General features: G+C 36.2%; 1 long non-coding RNA gene across 1 annotated transcript; it reads left to right on the top strand.

Annotated features, from left to right (window-relative positions):
• The first annotated feature begins 225 nt into the window (after positions 1 to 225).
• Positions 226 to 5,356, top strand: LOC108640659. The gene is made up of 4 exons (XR_001921344.1): positions 226 to 290; positions 3,859 to 3,916; positions 4,875 to 4,907; positions 5,308 to 5,356. It is a non-coding gene; the product is annotated as an uncharacterized LOC108640659 (long non-coding RNA).
• The last annotated feature ends 10,095 nt before the right edge of the window (positions 5,357 to 15,451 follow it).

Below are 15,451 nucleotides of genomic sequence, written 5' to 3'. Positions count from 1 at the left end.
TGTTAATTCACCTAGCTGCAATTACATTCAACACTAACTTCTGTGCCTGTGTTACCCTGTCAACCAACAGATTAGTACTTTGCTGCTTGAAAGTTATGCTCTGATGGGCTATCAGTGTTCAGAAGACATTGTGTATAATCTTGCTCACTTCTTTTGCTATGAGTTGCAAAGTCATTCAGGGGCCTCAGTTTTGATTCTCCTCCCCTAAGGTCCGAGCAGCTGACACTCTTAGCCATCTAATTCCATGAACAGAAGGAATGCAATCAGAATGCAAACTGCCTGAAATAATGGTATGTTTCCTCCGACTTACAAGATATGTGTTTCCACAGGTATTATTGCAACACTTCCTCACAGTGCTACAGTTAAAGCCAAAGTTTCAGAATGCAACACACGTCCAGACAGCAGAGAACTGTAAAACAAAGAGAAGAAATATAAAATTAAAAAAATTAAATGGAAGTCCTTCCAGCTATAGTTTCTATATGTGCCTAAAGATCTTTTGATCTAGAAATTATATAATTCCTTGTCAAAATTGGGGTAGAAATTCTACTTTGTTCAGATCTAGGACACAGAGCTCACACTGTGTGGTAGCCACAAGAACTAGATGAATTATTGATGAGTAAAAACTGGATATTAATTCACAGAGGAGTAAGATATTTTTGTTTTTAACTTCATTTCATGCTGATTATAAAATATCCTATATCATTTGGTATGAGCCTCATTAAATATATACATCCCATGCTTTGAAAACTCAAGCTTTAATGTTTTCCAGACTCTATTTCAGTTTTAAATACTGGCAGTGAAATCAAGATACATGAATTATTAAGAGCAAGGATTTTGCTAAAATGACAGAGCATTCAGTCCATCTGTCTCACATTTGCAAGTCCTTTTATTCACACATTTTCCAAACTTACAAAAACAATTGACAGAGAGATTTCAAATAAACTTTTTGTTTTGTCTTCCTGTATGTTTTGGTTTTATCATTTTAATTGTAGGCTCTTGTCTGGACAGAAAAAAAAAATAAAAAAATACAGAGACAATAAGTATTTTGCACATTTTTTCTCTAGACCTTGGGAAATCAAGGTCCTCTGTCTATAAGAGTTGATGCTCATATTGCCCAGTTAGCTGGAAAATTCCTTAGTTACCAGACTTAAAAAACTCCCTCATTTTTTTCTCCCCTCTCCAGCCTTCCTCCTAGATTTGCATTAGAAAATGAAAGAAATAATTATGAGGCAAGAAAAAAATTCACAAAAGTCTGATTCTGCAACCTAGTAAGATATCATTGTCACTAAGATGGTAAAGTTCTGGATTTTGCTTCAGTGCTACTTACTCACTACATTTAGTTAACCTTAAATGAAAATTCAGCAACATTATTATGTGTTTTCTAGCCCATACTTTATAGTACTGAATTTCTGTCTAAAGTTAGACTTACTTACTATCTAAAGAGAATCTGCTGTCACTGTCCAGAGCTGTTAAAATTAATGAAGTCCAGATAGGCTAGTTGGGGAAATAGACTTGAATTTCTTTGCCACTGAGAATATTTCAATCAAAATAATGAAACAACTACCTTTTTCAACAAGCAATAAAGGAATATAGTGGAATCACATAATTGAAAAATATTCAGGTCAGAAGGGACTTCTTGTTATTTAGTCTAATATCCTGCTCAAAACAGGACTAATTAGGTCAGGCTGTGGCCACAAGGCTTGAATACCTCCAGGGCTCAACACTCCCTCCACTCCTCTCTAGGCAACTTGCACCAAGATTTGGCCATGCACGCAGTGAAAACAAAACACCATATCCAAACAGAATTTCCCATTTTCTAACTAATATCCTTTGCCTCTCACTATATCACAGGGAATCCCCATAAGGTTGCTCCACATACTTTGTATCCTCAAATCAGGGAGCTGCAATGAGGTCTCCCTGAGCCTTCTTTTCTCCATGCTCAATCAACCCAGTTTGCTCAGCTTCCCCTTGTCTGTCATGTGCACCAGCCCCATGACAGAGTAGTCTTTAATTAAAGCGCTTTAAAGCACACTATATACAGAAGTGTACAGTACTGTACAATACAGCATTGGGCTTCTACAATTTTATAGCTCTAATTAATTATCATATCTAATGGATATTTCCAACCCAAAATTTGCCTGCCCCCCGAACCTCCCTCAGGTCCATTCCTCGACATGCCTTCCTGAAACTGTGTTGGAGGTCTCAAGACCCCTTTCTGCATCACCATCATCTCCCTCAAGTCGCATTCCTTCTTTGGAGCTTCTCCAAGGTCTCCAGGCCTTCTAGGTTGCTTTGTCTACAATGATATCTTTCTAGGTAGATGTCCCAGGCAAGATGTACTCGCCAAGGTCTTTTCTTTGAAGAGAGTATTAAACAAAACTGGAAGAATTTCGGGAATTTGATATGAAGCATTAGAAAAGAGTTTTAGTAAACTGCTGTTCCAAAGTGTTAGAAATTATACAGCTATATTAAAAATCTATATGTTACAAAATCTTGAGAATCCTAAGGCATCACCTGTTAGCCCATTTCTCCCACCTATCCAGGTCCCTCCCAATAACAGTTGTGCCCTCTGAGTGCTCTTCCCTCTTTGGGATTGTTTGTAAATTTGTTGAGAGCACATGCTGTCCCATCATCTAGGTTGTTATAAAGACATTAAGATGCATTTGTTCCAGTACTGATTTATGAAAGACACCACTAGCTGCTATCCAGTATCTGCACTTTCCAGCACTAGCCACCAGTCTTCGATTCCAGCAGTCCAGTCATTTTTCTATGCACCCTTCTGTCTACATGTCTACCCCATATCTCAAAATTTCAGTGCTAAGGAAACCATGATGGACTGTGTTAAAGACCTTCCTAATGTTAGAGTGTGCAGCATCCACTGCATTCAGCAACAATCACTTTGTCCCAGAAAGCAGTTAGGTTGACCAGGCATGAGCTATGCTCGGTACATGCATGCTAGCTGCTTCCAGTTACCTCATGGTCTATCATGTGCTTAGAAATAGCTTCTGATAGGATTTGCCCCATAACAAGTGAGGTGAGACCTTTACCTGAATCCTTCTTCTAGAAGAAGGATGTGATGTTTGCCTTTTTCCAGTCATCAGAAAACTTTCCAAATTTCCATTACCCTTTGAAAATTATAAGGTTTACCCCTCAGCAACATCAGCTAGCTCATCTGGTACCCTTCGATACATCCCATTTGGACTTACAGGCTTGCTTATGTCTAATTGTCTAATATGTAAAAACTAGAAATGAGAAATCTACCTCTGGAGATGTATGAAGGCAAAAATAAATAAAAATGAAAGTATTTGTTTTAAATCTAAGCATGTCCAATTTTGCTTATGAGCTATAAAGTTGTTCTAAACATTTTGTTTGAATGGCCTATAGCTGATCTTTCTGCAGACATTTTAGTCCTCCCAAGTAGAAAGGGAAGTTCTGTCTAAATGGGAATTTCCTACCTGTCAAAATTTTGATGAAGACAGAAAATATATTTTTCAGTTAAGCTTTAAACCATTCTCAAGTCTTTAAACAGTTCTAGCTTTTATTCCATGTCATGCTACTATTCCTTTCCTTCCTCTATAAGTTTTTTTCTTATGACATTCCCAAGTATATAAACTATTCAGCACATTTTTTTCGGCTTTGCGGTGTACTGATTTGAAAACTCTGGTTTTAAATCTTTTTCTATTACATGTCTTTTAGTCATTTGTATAAATTTCTACATGCTTTCACTAGGTCTTAGATTAATCAAACACACTTTATAAATTTTTATATGCAAACCAAATCAACAATAAACTCTGCAATAAATTGCTATTTGAAGTAATAACAGGTTGTATTAAAATATTTTTTATATTGCATCAACAGACATCTACAATGAAAGACATCTTTTTAATTCATGTCATTGTTAACAAAAACATTCCAAGTAAGTGACTTAATTCTATTATTCCAGTTTCGTGGCCAGATTTGGTTTATTCAGTCAGGGAAAACTAAACTGTTTGTAATGCTGATTTATTTTGCACAAACCACTTTAATTAAAGTAGTGTAATATTTGGAAAGTAAGGAGCTATTAGACTGCATGCAAGGAAAGGAAAGGTAAAGCATATTTTGCTCTCTAATCAGATGTTGGGAAAGGACATAAGTTTTGGCTTTGAATTATCAAGTAGAAGTTTGTAATTAAGTGTGAAGGAAGAGAGAAATAACAGTTTATTTACAGACAATTGCACTGTTTATTTTCTATGAGAACATAGCTGTGAATTATTATCTAGTTGAGAGAAAAACAAGGATTAGTAGTATGTAGACACATGTAGGCATTTAACATGATTAAATTCTCATCTCTTTTTTCTGTAGCCTAGTAAATATGCTGATTGCTCTTAGCAGGGGATGGCCCAATTATGTGTTATCGTGGCAGTGCAGGAGCTCACCCTCACAGTAGGCCTGATCTGGGTTTAAATCCCTGTGCTGGGGCCAGTGACTACTGCCCATGCTGCTCCAGCTTCAGCCCCAGAGTGACCCTGCTGAGGAAGGGGTGATACCCTCCCCCCTCTCCATCACTGTCTGAAAAACCATAGCCCTTTGTGTGCCTGGGGCTGGAGGGACTTGAGCTGGCAGACAAGGTGAAGGATGCAAAATAATGAGAAAATTTACAAAGATAAACCTAAGCATGACCAAGGCCGGGGGGAAGGTTCCACCCATCATCATGCCCCTCCCATGTACTTCATTATTGCATATAATAATGTCTGGAGCATAATATGTCATATCTAGTCACACAGAAGGAAGTGCTTTTAAGCAATATCATTTGCAGTTATATTTCATACATTTCATCATCCCATGAGCAATCTTCGAATTCCTATCTCACAATTCATTCTCTGTTCTTTTTTGAGACTAAGAGGCCGAGGTCTACCTGCAAAATAGAGGTAAGATGCTGGGATAGGTTTATATGAATATCTACATGAATACATCCTGAGTTGATTCTGGTTTTTCTCTGCATTGGTACATGAAGTGAAATGAAGACAATTTTTAGGTATGGTCAGACCATGTCTCTTTGTCCCTGCTTCTGGCCCATTGACATTAAGACATAATTATTACATAAGTAATAATTTACTGACATAGTTAAAAGTGAATTTAAAGTATCTCAATAATTCTTGATGATTTTGTATTTCTCTTAGAAGTAGTCTTTTGGCTGTCTTTTTAGAGATTCTACTTAGAGTCATTGGGGAATATTTAGCTGTAAGAAAAATGTTACACAGTTCACACTAAGCACTGAGATGTTGGTTTTACTAGATTTCTGTGGCTTCTTTTTGTATTCACATACAGATTTTGTTCCAAAGAAAACCAGCACTCCTCACAAAAGAAAGAATGTGCCTACATTTCTTATTTTGACTTCATAGAATCATTTAGGACGGCAAAGACCTCTTGATGTCATTTTGTATAACCTCCAGCTCAGGCAGGATCATCTGCAGCAGAATATCCAGTTGGATTTTTTAATAACTCCACAGATGGAGACCTCCACAACTTGTCTGGACAAGTTTTTAAGTGTTTAAACACTATAACAGTATGACTAAAAAAAAAAAAAAAAAAAAAGAACAAAAAACTGTTTTCATCTGTTCAGATGAAGTTTGTGTTTTAATTTTTGCCCACTGCCTCTTGTTCTGTCAGTGGTTATAAATGAGAAGAAGCTGGTTCACTCATCTTCATTTTCTCCCAAGCAGGTGTTCATACACATTGACAAGATCCCACTTGAGCTTTCTCTTTTCTAGGCTGAGAAATCCCTGCTGTCTCAGCTTCTTATGTGACAAATGCACACATACCTTTGTCGTTGACTCTAGGAAATTAAACAAAACTAATTAAGTATAAAGAAAAGTGACACAAACCCATTGTGACTAAAAGTAGTAAAAAGCACATTAACAGTATTTTCTTGTTTGAAATGGGAGGAATACTGAATAACTTTTTTCTCAGGATTAATAAGAGCATATGTACAACAATAAATACAAGTTGATTCATATATTAGTCCTTCTTTTAGACAGAGAGACAACACCTACCAGATGATAGACAGTCAGTTGAAAATGAATTTCTGGAATTATGGATTGATCAGGAAAAGCTATTAGTTCAACCTGAAAATCAGTATCTTTAGTATATTGCAAGGTCCCCAAACTGTCATTAATGATAGCGTACTGTTGTTTAAGAATGAAGAGTACCCTGTTATTGACAACTGTAATATCATTATATTTGCTTTTTAAATAGTTAGTATGATATTGAATTATTGCATGTCTTTTATTATTGCGTATTATTGTAATACATAAATAAATCACAGGGACCTGGCCAGTTCCTCTTATTTAAATCAAACAACACCTTATATATGCATGGGTTCAAAGTAACACATGATTCTCTTAACCAACCACCAAGGGCATCTCACTGCCCATGTGCGGGAGTACTTCAGGACTTCATTTCCCAGGATGCCTCATCCAGCATTTTCCTGTAACCCAACTCCTACATTTTGTAATCTTATATGGTAATTGCTGTATAGACACACACAAAGCAATTCCTCATTTCTTCATTGTCACTAGAATTTCTGTCATTGTAATATTTTGTGATAGTTTTGAAATTCTGGCTATACTTAGGTACGCGTTCGTGAAAAGAAAACTGATGACAGTAGAGAACATGAGTTAAATAGACTTTTCAAATAAATATCAAATAGAATTTTAAGTTTGATCTGAACTTTTAGAGAATTCTGCTGAAGATCAAACATTAGTATTCAGTAGAATTGAAGCAAAACAATCAGTGCAAAGATCATTTCTCACTGACTTTAAAAAAAAGGCATAGTATTCTTTAAATGTTTTGTTTGCATTCATTGTTAGACTACAACAAGTTCTTATCCGCTCTCTTTTGTGCTTTTCTTTCTCAGCTGCATGAGTTTGAAAGGCATAAAGAAATTGTATATTTACAACAAAAGAGTGATATTTCAGTCCTATTTGGTGATATGTAATTTCAAAATGCCATTTCTCTGCCATTTCTCTTATTAGCATGGGCTTTTTCCCCTGCAAAGTGGTAAAAAGGTTCCATAGGTGTTTTTCTTTTCAACAATTTTCTTTTCATCCTACCGTATTCCTAGTTTTTAATTGGAAAATCAACAACAGGCATGCTTTCAGAGGTGGATGTATTGATGTATATGATGTTATTGGTACTTCTTTTTATCTTACTAAACAGAATTTGAAATTACAAAATAAATGTATGGTTAAGGCGTCTGAATATCATTCATATTCGTATATTTCAAGTGTATTCAAATTAAATAGGTGCACTTATTTAAAGAAAAGTGCTTTTTATGTGGCATGTTAGATTTGCCAAAATCCATGTGCTGCATCTGTACCTTGTAAAACAACTGCCAGCAAACTGTGATTAATGTGGATGTATAACCTACCTCTAAAGCTCAGTCTATATGGTTTCAATATGAACAGGTAAACTACTAGTGGATACAATACCAAAGAACTGATGGCAGTAGTACTTAAAATGTATATATACTGGAAAATAATCTTTTTCTAGTTTATGACAACAGTGTTTTCTAAGGAAGAATTGCCTACCTGGAATGCAGAGATGTTACAAAACAGACAACCGTGTTTTCTATTGTGTAGCCAGCAGCAGCTTGTAGTCAGCAGCAGCTTGTATTCAGCTGCAAATGTTCTGAATTGTGCCAATAATTCTATGGTTGAATAATTTTAGTTATGGAATGCTGAACAAGATTCAAATACTGCTGCAATGATGTTTTTAGATGTTAAATAACACCCAAATGAGAAAAGAAAGAGGAAAAAAATGACGTGTTGGTTAATGATTTCAAGGAGATGAGCTGTTTCAGAGCAATACTTTTGACTGTTATCAAAGTAGAGCATTCTGTGGATTCTAGACATTAACATGTTTAAAGTATAGATTGGCAATCAAGCCTCTGTTCCATGTAACTGCTTGCATCAAGCACAGATACAACTTTATTCCCCACAGTTTATACCAGGGATGCCATTATTTTTTTTTGTCTACATGTTGTAGTAATCTTTGAGACTGCTGTAAAATTTTTCCTTGTATTTCAAAATAATAAATCCACCATACAACCAGTTCACAGAGTCCTTCATATGAGGAAAGGTATTCTATCCTGTAAATGTAGCCTATTTTTTGTTGACTTTCTGTTTTCTTCCATGTGTTTACATGAAGCAGGTATGTCATCTGAAAGCACACACTGTGCCTCAGGTAATTCATGTAATTTTGAATCAGAAACATCCAGTTTCCAAATTATCTCTCTTCCAAGATTATAGAAATGTTCTTATACCAATTTACATGTTTGCTTTCAGATTACTCCACCAAAATGCTTTCCTGATAACTCTAATATAGCTAATGTAGTTTCTGATAACTGTAATATAACTAATATTTATTTTCATTGCGTTATACCTAGTTACATAAGGATAATCTTTGGTACTTGTACACAAAAAATGGACAGATCTGATTTTACTATAGTTTTCAAATTATTTGCAAAATATTTGCAAAATTAAAATTTGCATAGGAAGAAGATATAGAATCAAATGATCAGAGAATTTTTCAGGCTGGAAGAAAAAATTATTCAGGTTACTCAAAGCAGGACTAATTTGGTCAGGTTCTGCAGGGCTGTGTGGTTTGACACCTACTCCACTCTCTCCACACAGTTCTTCCAGCTTCCCTTTGTCTGTCAGGTGCACCAGCCCCGTGACAGTCATGGTGTCCTGTGCTGGACTACCCCCAGGATGCCCATGTCTTTCTGTAAGGGGTAGCCCCCGTTCTGTGAAAACGCAACACCACAGTCATGGTCTCACCAGTGTTGAATTGAGGACAAGGTTCACTTTCTTTATCTGTTTGCAGATCTCCTCCTAGTGAAGTACACAATACACCAGTGCACATTGGTGGCTTATGGTCAACCTGGTGTCCGCCAGGACCTCCAGGTTCTGTTGTACAAAGCTGTTTTCCAGCTGCTCAGCCTGTACATGGGTTTATTCCTTCTCAGGTACAACGTTTTTCGCATTTGCTTTAGTTAGACTTCCTGAGGTTTCTGTCAGTCTCCATTTCTTCTGAAAGTTCTGGTCTCTCTCAGTAGCAGCCCCACCCTCCAATGCACTGCCGACCACCTCTTTGAACACATTTGGTGTTGTCTAAAATCTTGTTGAATGAACCACCTGTCCAGACATCCAAGTTGTTGTTTATTTTTCCTATTTCCTAATCAGCAGTCTTTTTTCCTGTAGAAATTTGATGGCGTTTCCAGATATACTAAAAGTTTACCAAAGTGACCCAAAATTTTCCTTTAATAGAACTTCTGCAGTTCTATCGTCTTTGATATTTTAAGCTCTACCATTTCTTTCTGGTAAAAAAACAATGAATATTTTGAAACCATTCTTCTTTTTGATATATGTTAACTTCTGCTTTTGTTGTTGCACTGGCTCTGGATGGGATGGAGTTAATTTTTTCCTAGCAGGCCATATGCTACTGGGTTTGGATTTGTGACTAAAACAGTGTTGATAACACACCAGTGTTTTGGCTATTTCTGAGCAGTATTTGCATAGTGCCAGGTTTTCTCTGTTTCCCACATGACCTCTCCAGTGAGTAGGCTGGGAGTCAGTAAGAAGATGGGAGGGTACATAAACAGAACAGCTGATCTGAGTTGATCAAAGGGATATTTCATGACATATCACGTTCAGCAATATAAACTGAGAGGAGGTTTTCTGGGGACCATATCCATTTCTTGAAGATTGGTCTTCTTTGGGAGGGTTGTGAGTGATTGCCTTTGAATCACTTGGGTCTTTTTATTTTGTTTTTCTTCCTAGGCTGAACTGATGTTTATAAAAAGTCTTTGTTTATTTATTCTTGCTTAACACCTTAGATCTATAAATAATTAAATAAGTTCTTCTATAATACGTTTCCTAATTAATTTTGATATCTTGATTTTGTGTCAAATTCTTTTACTCCTATTTTTCACTTCTCCTTGGTCAAGTCAGCTCATCTACCATGAAGACTTGTTCTGCTTCCATGTAGAAGCCCATCTGAAGTGGGCCATTTTTCTGGAGAAGCTGGAACTGATTTCTTCATGGGGGAAAAAAACAACCCAACCAAACAAATACACATGAAAACAAAACACAAACAACAACACCCCCTTTTTATCTGTCTTATCAAACCCCCCACAAATTTATAATAATGTGAAAAAAACCCTAACAACAAAGTAGGCACAAACTGTTGTAATCTAAAAACAAGAAAATGCTTTTTAAAAATTTCAGTTCCATAACTTTTGTGATTAAGTACACCTGTAGCATACATAAAGCACTAAAACCAACTCAGACTGATAGTATGATAGATTTCTTACATCTTATAACTTAATGGAATGTCAATAGCTACCTTAGAATATTGAGGCACTAGGAAATCAAATTATTTTAAAAAATGTAGTGTAGTGCACTGAAAACTCAAACTGTGTGGGGTGATTTTTTTTTTTCCAAATGGAAGAACAATTTTTTAAATATTTCTCAAGCTCTTTGTTTTAGAATTCATATTGTAAGTTCTTTGCAAAATACCAGTTTGTCTTACATAATGTCAGTAATATTTTGTATCAGACTCATGAAGCCCAAGTTAATATGTCAGTGAGCATAATCAAAGGCTTGTTGAATTTACTGGAAAATTCTGCGCTGATTCAATGCTTCATAAAATATGCCTGTAATATGTATGACTATCCCTCATGTTTTGCTGTTGTTTTGTTTTTTTTTTAAATAAGACTTAACTCATTAAAAATCAGTATTTTCTTACCCATTATTCATTGGAAGCTGATAGTAAGAGCTGTGAACTGTTTTGAAAAGATTGTCTCCAGTCCTCAGAATATGCTTTAAAAATCAATCATACACCTCTCCCATGGCTTTTTCTCTTGTTCTGGTTTCAGTTCTCAGCCTATAAGAGACTTCAGAGTTTGGTTTTAAACATTTCCAAGGTTTAGAACTTGATTAGCTCTTTTTGGTTTGTTTGCTTATTTGTTCTCAAAAAAGCCCCATCATAAGCAACTTCAATCTTTTCAAAAAGGATGAAATTTTGTTAGCTGTTTTACAGCAGAGCCATTATTTGGAACATGTTATTGTACTGCTTCCAACTGAGGTGGAATACCCAATCTTGTTTTACCTAGTGAAAATAAAATAGTGCATAGAGATTTCCCCAATATACTGATCAAGTGTGCCTATACTGCATGGACAGTGTCACATGCTCAGGACACTTTCTAATGATTTCCTCTACAGCCAGACTGGAAACCTAAGCTTCTTTAATATTCCAGTTTCATTATTCTCATTTTCTATAATTTAACAACATCTCTAATATTATACTTAATGGAAAAGTCATGCAATATTGAGCAGTAACTGCTGTTAATTTCCTGCTGTATATAATTTGCATTTTTTGTTGCTAGTGGAGAGTAATTAACATGCTCTGATTATCATACTGATTATCTTCCTTAGCTTATGAGAATATAGTCATCTCAACACTCGTTGATCTTACAATAGTACATTTTATTGCTTTCAATAATAGTATCCAGGGATATACAAGGCTTAGTTTTTTACTGAAAAAATGGTGTGTCTAGCAGTAACAGGTTCCCTAAATGTTTCAATTTGGAACAGAATAATGTAAGTTTTTATAACGCCTATCAAAAAACATAGAGCCCTGATTCTGTGGTAGTACAATGCTATCTCTTTAATGAACAGAACTGTGGTTGTATTACCATTATCACACACAAAAAAAGAATGTCTACTTGTGTTCCATTCAGATTGTCTTTTACTCCTCTATCTGAACAGTTAAGACAGAAAACACATTCAGCTTGGAATATGCTTCCAAGCAATAGTGGGTGGGGGTTTTTTCTTGCAAGGGTGATTTTTTAGGAGAATAGACATTTGTCTGTAGGAAAAACACTTTCCTTGATCTAAAAGTTCTATCTAATCAAATTCCTTAGTCAATTTTATGTTTGTCTACAACTACTATATAAAATAACACTGCAGATAGGAATATCTAAGTGAAATCAAGTCATTTCTTGTAATGCTATGTACAAGAACACCAAGGCTTTGGAAAGAGAAACATCAAGTACAATGACTTACAATTGTACATGTAAATAGGTCACATTGTTTTCACAAGATCAAGTCAAACATCTGGTGAAATTCAAATGGGACATTTTGTATGAGTCCACTGCATTTATTTAAGCATAATCATTTGGACTGGGAGACACAGAATTCTGCAGTCTGCATTATGTCTTATGGTTTCCTAGGAGTCAGAATTTCATTTGCAACAGATACTTCCAGGGGATCAATAGCTACTGTGAAGATTTATGACTTCTTCATAAAAGTTCTCCATAAATGCTGAAATGAATATTGTCTCTCTGGAAAGAGTGCCATATTTGGATTTTTTTTTTCTCTTCTCAGGACTATCCACAGTATTCACAACTTTTAGAATGCCTGTACGAATCTGCAGATGTATACAGACTGGGAATGCTAGTGTAGGAGTGTGATAAGCTGTGTTCCTTTTTTTATTTGTGTATGGTAAAGTCTGGTTTGTATTATAGATTCCTTTTTTTCTATGCAGTCTCAGGGTAGCTGTGCTCAGAAGTGACTAAAATACTGGTTTTGAATTATACTAAAGACTGATCGCTGTTAACAGAGAAACAAAGTAAAGCAATCCCTAACTTCTAAAGCAGAAAGTTACTTTGAGTTTTCCATACTCATGGTATATAATTATACAGCTTAGAGAAAGGACCCAGAATGATGCACAGAGCACAAGAAGCTGAAGTAATTTGTGGCAAAATCAGAGAAGACATATATCATATTGCATCAGTGGCAGAAATTGGACTGACATTACGCACATCTAGAAAATATCTGACAATAAGCATGTCCTTTTTTTTTAAAATTTGTTGTAGCATTACATATAGGGGTAAAATATTACTTGACCATATTGCTCTGAATGCTATCAAAATATGTAGGAAGACTTGGTACCTGCTAATTGATCAAATGCAAAATGAAGAATTAACTAAGCTAGCTAATTTACTGAGAACCGAATTGCTTCAATGAATGGAAAATTCAAGATTAGAGAATGAATAGAAAACAGCAGTGCTTATTAATGCTCAGAATTCTAAAAGTAAGGCATAATCTTTGCTTGATTTATTTTCTTTCTTTGCTTTTTCCTTTTTTCTTTTTCTTTCTTTCTTCATCTCCTTACAGTCCTGTTTTCTCCTGCAATATTATATTTGGGGTTAAGGAAGAAGCAGTGATTCATTCAATGTAGGCATTTGCTCCAGGACTCCATCAAAACTCTCAATATGGTCTTTCTAGTTCTGATGATTCATAGAAGTATTTATTTTTTGATATTTTCCTTTTGGATTCTAAATACAGATTAGTAAAGCAAAGAGCAGGTACAATGTTGTTTAGAAGAATAGGAAAGAGATGACATCCAAAAATAACCCCAGACATTAATTCTGAGAGAAATTTTTAAATTCTAAGCTGAAAGCAGTATGTTTGGGTTTTTATTCTGAATCAGAATCTTTAGCTAATAGCTGGCATATCAAAGCAGAAGATCACTCACTCCTGAGTAGACTTATTAGTCAGTGTACTATCTTATCACTCACTCCCTGCACTGAGGTTAACATTTTTAAATAGTGTTACAAAATAAAATTGTACTTGTTAAAATAATAAACCACGTTATTTATTCCTGTATTTGGCAAAACCTGTTTTGTTTTATTAGAGGCAAAATAGTTTTTAGTTTAGATAAATTAGGGTTGGTGTATGTGTTGCAAGTTTATTCTCAAAAGTTGTATCTTGAGTTCTTTAGCCTTGATGAGGTTAAAAACTGACTGGATGGCCAGGACCAGGGAGTGGTAGCGAATGGAGTTAAATCTACTTGGAGGACAGTCACTAGTGGTCTTCCCCAGGGCTCAGTATTGGGTCCAGTCCTGTTTACTATCTTTATTGATGATCTCGATGAGGGGTTTGAGTGCATCCTCAGTAAAATGCTTGGATGACACCAAGTTGGGTGGGAATGTTGATCTGCTGGAGGGTAGGAAGGCTCTGCAGAGGGATCTGCACAGATTGGATTGGTAGGATGAAGGCAACGGTAGGACATTCAACAATGTCAAGTACTGGGTCCTGCACTTCAACCACAACAACCCCATGCATTGCCACAAGCTTGGAGAAGAGTACCTGGAACATGGCCCAGCAGAAGAGGACCTCAGGGTGCTATTCAACATCTGGCCAAACGTGAGCCAGTAGTGTGCCCAGTTGGCAAACAGCATCCTGGCATGTATTGAGAACAGTGAGGGCAGCATAACCAGGGACATAATTGTTCCTCTGTACTCAGCACTGGTGAGGCCACACCTTGAGTCCTGTGTCCACTTCTGGGTCCCTCACTGCAAGAAATATATTGAGGTGCTGGAGCAAAGATAGTGAAGGGTCTGAAGAATAAGTCCTATGAGGAGAGACTGAGGGAGCTGGGGTTGCTTAATCTGGAGAAAAGGAGGCTCAAGGGAGACCTTACTACTCTCTGTAACTACCTGAAAGGAGGTTGTAGCAAGGTGGGGTTGGCCACTTCTCCCAGGCAACTAGTGACAGGACGAGAGTAGGCAACGTTAAACTGCACCAAGGGAGGTTCAGGCTGGACATCAGGAGGAATTTCTTCATAGAAAGGGTTGTTAAATATTGGAATGGACTACCCAGGGTGGTGACGGAGTCACTGTCTTGAAGGTGTTCAGGAAATGAGTGGACATAACACTTAATGCCATGGTCTAATTGACAAGATGATGATCAGTCAAAGGTTGGACTCGATAATCTGGGAGTTCTTTTCCAACATTAATGATCCTGTGATTCTGTAAAATATCTTTGATTTTAGACCTTCTGCAAAACTCACTACAAAGAGGACATCTGGGACTCTTACATAGCTATTTGTTTCCCCCTGCCAAGTTATTATCCTAAAACAAGCAAAAAACCAACCAAACAAAAAAATCCCAAAACTTATAAATTGCCTCAATAATAGATATGAAAATGTTATGGTCATCCAGCTTCTCTATGAACATCTTTAACATTAGCGGTAAGATTTACCTCCCTTGATTTTATGTGGTTGAAATTTATCATTTGAGCTGAATTAGTTAGTTTAAATTAACTGTACAATTAACACATACAGTTATTTCCAAAGCTTGACAATTCTAGAAATTGGCCTCATGTCCTATCTTGCAACTGGTTTTGGTGGGTTTTTTTAAGGTGATTAATGAAATTTCCATTTACTCCAATATTTATTTTTTTAAGTGATTGCTCACTGTGCTTTACTCATGGTTAACTTCAGTGATTTTGTGTGTCAGTGCTTCCTTCCCCAAATCCAGTGAAAGGAGTAGCAACCATCCTGGAAAATTTATTACTGAGTACTGAATAGCTAATAAGCAGTGTAGTCAACAGTAGCTATAGGA

This window comes from Manacus vitellinus, unplaced genomic scaffold, assembly GCF_001715985.3.
Source record: "Manacus vitellinus isolate BGI_N305 unplaced genomic scaffold, ASM171598v3 scaffold_4_pilon, whole genome shotgun sequence".
Taxonomy (NCBI): domain Eukaryota; kingdom Metazoa; phylum Chordata; class Aves; order Passeriformes; family Pipridae; genus Manacus; species Manacus vitellinus.
This window is presented reverse-complemented; position numbering and strand designations above follow the sequence as displayed.